The sequence below is a fragment of the Terrapene carolina genome, unplaced genomic scaffold (genome assembly GCF_002925995.2).
Source record: "Terrapene carolina triunguis isolate 2854851 unplaced genomic scaffold, T_m_triunguis-2.0 Scaffold66, whole genome shotgun sequence".
NCBI lineage: Eukaryota > Metazoa > Chordata > Testudines > Emydidae > Terrapene > Terrapene triunguis.
In genome coordinates this window covers 87,810,586-87,817,083 of record NW_020664417.1, presented here as the reverse complement: position 1 = coordinate 87,817,083, position 6,498 = coordinate 87,810,586, and positions in this window count along the sequence as shown.

Below are 6,498 nucleotides of genomic sequence, written 5' to 3'. Positions count from 1 at the left end.
TTTGAAATATGGCTCAAGGCCCTGCAGTGTTTCCTATTACAGTCAGCACTGGGGGGAGGAATTTTGCCACTCATATGCAACTTTGGGTACAACATGGAGCTTCACACTGCAGGGGCAAGCACTAATCAGTCCACGCCAAGGCAGCTTTGACCTCTCTCCCTCCCTACAGCTCTGTATTAATCTCTCCCTGTTCATACTGCTTTACTACCCATTTTGTCTTCCTTACTTAATTAATTTAGTGGTCATGAAAGTGACCTTCATATAAGGTAGTAAGTTATTCACAGAACAGGTACCTCACAGCAAAAATTTCCCATACTTTCCTCTGCCTGTTTCAACTTTAGCCGGCTGGAGGATATTGACTTTTGGTCTGATTTGCAATGGATTTAACCAGCTAGCCTTGTAGTGGAAAGCTCTCTGCTCTATCAGTGGTCTTAAGATATATCGCTCCCTGGGATTTTTCTTTGAATATTAATTATTTCCATTAAACATTTTTGGGGAACTAGTTACTGTGATGAATCTTCATGGATCTCATGATTTTTTTCCAAAAACAAGACTGCAGTGCCACATATTTCCACAAGGTGTAGCTGCTGCTCTTTTAAATAAAATATAGTCTATCTGTAATAATGTGAGGAAACTATACCTAGTCAGTTCTCTTTACATTGGATCTCCTCTGTTCTTCAGTCACTCATGAATTAAAGATTCATTGTTCTAATGAAGGTTTTTACATGATGGGCAAACAGCTGCAAAGGGAAATGTCTCTACTGATAATATATCTATTCAAGGCTCCCTCTGTTATGATTAGGGTTGAAAGATTTTTTTTTTATCAGAAACTGTCACTTTCACTGTACAGACACAAAGTGATGAAAAAATTTTCCATTGATAATTATTGAAATTTACAGATATGCAGTGTAAGAAAAATGCTGCTTGAGATCTTAGTTTGATTTAAGAATATTTACTTTGTATGTTTTGATATGTTGACAATGTGTTAACAATTATAGAGCACTCACTTTTTTGAATCTAAACGTTTACTGAATTGTCTGCCCCCATAATTTCTCATAATGGACAATGTAAATTGCTAAAAATAAAGCTTAAAATTCATAATTTTGTGCAACAGAAAATTTAAATCAATAAACATTAACAATTGTGTAAAATAAACATGGATATCTGTCAATTATAAAATAAGAAAAATTGAATTCTGCTAAGCCCAGTTATGACAGCTTCCCAATAGCAAATGTTATAATATGCTTATGTATAGACAAGGAACTTAGAAAATGCCACTTTTGGGAAGTGATTGATGGAATAGTACAGTATGTACAGAGGAAGAAATAAAGCCTGAATGTTGCACTGTCCTAGCTTTCCCTTTTTGTTTTTGAACACCATGGATAGTGGAAAATATAAGAAACCTTGGAGATATAGTCCAAAAGGTATGCGGCACATAACCTCTGCCCATGTCACTTTGCATTGTGACCCTGTCAACTCTTACAACTTACAGCATTGAGCTGTACCAATATTTAAATGGAGAACTCTAAGGATCCTGGCTACTAAAGGAAGTGGGGTTAGTGATTTGGCAGATGATACTTGACTGAGTTGTTAAACCCTGGTTTTGACAGCTTGAGATCATTAAAGATGCCACAAAACTTAGCATTAGGAGCATTAAAGCTGGTGCTGGAACTAAATTTCAATTCAGATAACTAGATTCTGCCTGCCAAAAATTCTCCATGCAGTTGGGTTATGTGATCACATTCTAAACTTCAGTGTCTGCTGCTAATTGCTGCCTGCTTCCATCTAAGTATCTGCATTTTATTTGTGGGTGAAATGCATCTCCCTTACTTAATTCATACAGGTGGTATGAGGCTTTATTTAATCTTTATAAAGTACTTTTTGATCTTTGTATGAAAGGTGCAATTGAAATGCAAGTATATGTATGCCTTTTTACTGAGCATTCTTTTTACTGCCTAAGGATCCTCAAGTCCTGAGCATCCCCTTATGGCAGAATTTATGCTGTTGACTCTTTGGACTATGTATAGGGGCTTGGATATGCATTTAAAACCACTTGACTCTATTACATTGGTGGGATATGATTGTTTTCATGCAATTTAAGAGGATTTTTTTTTAACCAAGTGGAAATGGGGGCTCCTAACATGGACAGTGTACGGGTGCTATGGGCAAAGGACACAGGACCTGACTGCTGTCACTTACAAACCAGGAGAAAGCCAACAGAATTACAGTGATATAAAACCCACCCGAGAGAAGAATCAGACTAAATATTTTTTGATCCCGATGCTGTAGACACTGGGGGCTACATCTTCAAAAATACTTACGTGCCTAAGTCCACCATTAGTGACTACTGCTATTCTCAAAACTGCTACTCAGTGGCCACTGGTCAGCATTTGCAAAGCCACCTAGGGTGATGCTGCCCCACAGCTAACATGCTGCTTAGAGCTGTATCTCAAACCCAAGTCCTGGAGGCCCCGAACTGGGATGCTCAAATTAGGCGTTCCCTCACCTATCTCATCAGCAGGGTCTGTGCAGCTGAGATTTCCTTGGCATGGAGGAATTTCAATACAGTTATAGCCGTGGGAAACTGAAGTATTGCAGTGCTGTATCAGACTGTGAATTCACTTCCTTATATAAGGCTGCATTTTTAACCTTGTACTCTATATCTTAGAAGTGGGTTTCATTTTTTATCCTGTTTGTTACCACATTGTAAACATCTAAATAAAATGGCTAAAAATGGATTTAAGTAGTACACTGGCTCAGTTTTGCTGCCACCTTCAACTGCTGTTGGGACCCACAAGCCAGAGCATTTTTAAAACATGGGGAGGAAATTATTGTTGTTTTTAATTGAAACACACTATTAAACTCTTTTTCTTAAATCCAATGACTTTGGCTACATTTGGCATTTACAATTTTTTAAAAAGCATTAACTGATAACATGATGAATCATTTATTTATTGTTGATAGGCCCAAGCTCTGCAAAATGGAGTAGTCACAGTAGCAATTTCCTGCTGCTGTCTAGTGGGCTTATTACAAATGGCCCAAATATTTTATCTCCCAAAATTAAGCGATACATTTCCATGCATCTTCCTTTCTAGCAGGGGTAGTTTGTGCCTACACAATGAATTGTAGTTGTACAGCTGATTAGTTGCGCCACTACATAAAATGCCAGCTAGATGTGCAAGTATTTAAGCTTCCCACCTACACTTCATTTGCAGAATCAAAATTGGGTCACTAGTGGCCTGCGTCGCCTCTCATTTAAACCAGTTTTACAATGGTGCAGCTCCACTCATTTCAACTGGGTTATGGTGTAACTCCACTGATCTCACTGGGGCGACTGGATGCACATAAGAAGAGGATCAGCCCACAGTTGTTCAGCTAGCGTAAATTGGCATCACTCCATTGAAGTAATGGAAGCTGATTTATACCGGCTGAGGACTTATTTGTCCAAATAAATGCATATGACAGGTCTCAATGGCCCTGAGCACTTCTGACAGTTTATTGGGGAATAATCCACATTATGGGTTACTGGAAGAACAATGTATATCCCTGTGACATTGTGCAGTCTATATGGTTTTATAAAAACATGATAATAAGTGAATATAATGTAACTGGGATATGCTTCATGCAAAAGGTCTCTTGTAAGGTATCATTACAAAGCTCATAATCTACTGAGTGTGATCATCTTATTTGTAGAAATGTACCACTCTTCTATCTAAAACTAGAAATATAACTCTGAGGGCCTATTGTAATTATGCAAAGTGTGGGCCATTAATGGTGGTTTGGAATCTTGATGACTCCCATTAACCAGGACCATTGTCTGCAAATGGCTGTGTTTTATCTGTGAGTCTTCCTGTATATGTGTGTGCTGGCAAGTGGGTAATGAAGTCTTGCAGTGACGGGTGATCATGTCACCTGAACTGGAATCTATCTTTAACCTGGTGCTTTTCCAATGAGGGGGGTGGAAACCCAGAGGGACAAAGGGTTCCCGCCTTATGCAAAACATATATAAAGGAGTGGAAGAGAACAGAGGAGAGAGAGGAGCCATCATGAAGAATTCCCTAGCTATCACCTGAGCTGGAACAAGAGCTGTACCAGGGGAAAGAATTGTGCCCAGGCCTGGAAGGTGTCCAGTCTGAGAAAAAACTTACTGAAGCATCTCTAAGGGTGAGATTATCTGTATTTAGTTTGATTAGACATAGATTTGCGTGTTTTATTTTATTTTGCTTGGTGACTTACTTTGTTCTGTCTGTTACTACTTGGAACCACTTAAATCCTACTTTCTGTATTTAATAAAACCACTTTTTACTTATTAAATAACTCAGAGTATGTATTAATACCTGGAGGAGCAAACAACTGTGCATATCTCTCTATCAGTGTTATAGAGGGCGAACAATTTATGAGTTTACCTTGTATAAGCTTTATACAGGGTAAAACGGATTTATTTGGGTTTAGACCCCATTGGGAGTTGGGCATCTGAGTGCTAAAGACAAGCACACTTCTGTGAGCTGTTTTCAGGTAAACCTGCAGCTTTGGGGCAAGTAATTCAGACCCTGGGTCTTTGTTGGAGCAGACGGGAGTGTCTGGCTCAGCAAGACAGGGTGCTGGAGTCCTGAGCAGAGGTAGTCTTGGTACATTAGGTGGCAGCTCCCAAGGGGGTTTCTGTGATCCAACCCGTCACAATCCCCAATTGGATTACTTTGCTTGTTAGGATTCAGGAAACAGCCATCATACAAGCTACAGTTATGGAGGCAAATCCTCCCCCATATGTCTGTGTCTGGCTGTTGTCGCTTGTCTTATACTTAGGTTGTAAGCTCTTTGGAGTAGGGACCCTCTAGCACCTGTGAGCTGGATCTGGCCCCCGGCTTAATTTAATCTGGCCTGCAGCAAGTCTCTGCGCTGCAAGCCGGAAGCCCCGAGCCTCAGTGCTCCCCAGCAGCTCCCAAGCAAAGGGGCAATCAGGGAAGCTGCGCGTGCTTCCCCCGCCCCCAGTGCCAGCTCCCATTGGCTAGGAACCATGGCCAATGGGAGCTGCGGGCGTGGGCAGCACGCACCGCGCAGAGCCCCCTGGCTGCCCCTCTGCCTAGGGGCCAGACATGGTGGCCGCTTCCGGGAGCAGTGCGAAGCCAGGGCAGGCAGGGAGCCTGCCTTAGCCTCGCTGCGATGCTGACTGGGAACCGCCTCGGGTAAGCGTCACCTGGCTGGAGCCCGCACCCCAAACTCTCTGCCCCAGGTTGGTCTCTGCCACACCCTAACTTCCTCCCAGATCCCACATCCCCACCTTCACCCCAGCCCTGAGCCCCCCCTGCACCCAAACTCCCTCCCAGAGCCCGCACCCCTACCCACACCCCAACCCCCTGCCCCAGTTCAACCCCCCCGCACCCTAACTCCCTCCCAGAGCCTGCACCCCAACCCCCTTCCCCAGGTCAGAACCCCCTCCCACACCCTAACTCCCTCCCAGACCCCGCACCCCAATCCCCTGCCCCAGCCCTGAGCCCCCTCCCACACTCCAAATCCCTTGGCCCCAGCTCAGAGCCCCTCCCACACCCCAACCACCTGCTCCAGCCCAGAGCCCGCTCCTGCACCCTGAACCCCTAATTTCTGGACCCACCCCAGAGCCTAGGAGAAACCCCGAGCCTCCGCCTTCCTTCCCCTCCGCCTCCCCTCCCCCCCGCGGGGCTGTGTGTGGCCCGTGACTAATTTTTTCGGTGGGTCAGTGGCCCGATTAAAAAAAGGTTCTTCTTTGCTCATATCCATTCCATATTAGGTGTGCGTGCTCGCCACATGCACCGGTGCCAGAAGTTTTTCCCTCAGCAATATCCATAAGGGACCAGCTCTGGCGCCCTCTGGAGTGGCACCAGCATGGCACGGTAGAAGGGGCGCCGCCGGCTCCCCCCACTCTCAGTTCCTTCTTGCCGGAAACTCCAACAGTGGGGAAGGAGGGCGGGTTGTGGAATGGACATGAGCAACACATCTCGAAGAACCCCAGTTACGGAACAGGTAACTGTCTTTTCTTCTTCGAGTGCTTGCTCATGTCCATTCCATATTAGATGACTCCAAAGCAGTATCCCTGCAGGTGGGTGGGAGCTCACGGAAGTGTCGATTGCAACACAGCTCTGCCGAACCCAGCGTCGTCTCAGGCCTGCTGAGTGATGGTATAATGAGCAGTAAACGTGTGAACAGAGGACCATGTTGCGGCTCTACAGATGTCCTAGATAGGGATGTGCACTGGGAAGGCTGCCGAAGATGCCTGCACTCTCATCGAGTGGGCTCTGACAATCGGCGGCGGCAGAACCCCCACCAGGTCGTAACAGGACCTTATGCACAAGGTGATCCAATTGGAAATCCTCTGCGAGGACACTAGGTGGCCGTTCATCCTATCCGCTGTAGCGATGAAGGGTTGAGTCGATTTTCGGAAAGGCTTTGTATGTTCTAAGTAGAAAGCCAAGGCCAGGGAGTGAAGACGCCTCTCTTCACTGGTCTTGTGCGGTTTGGGACGGA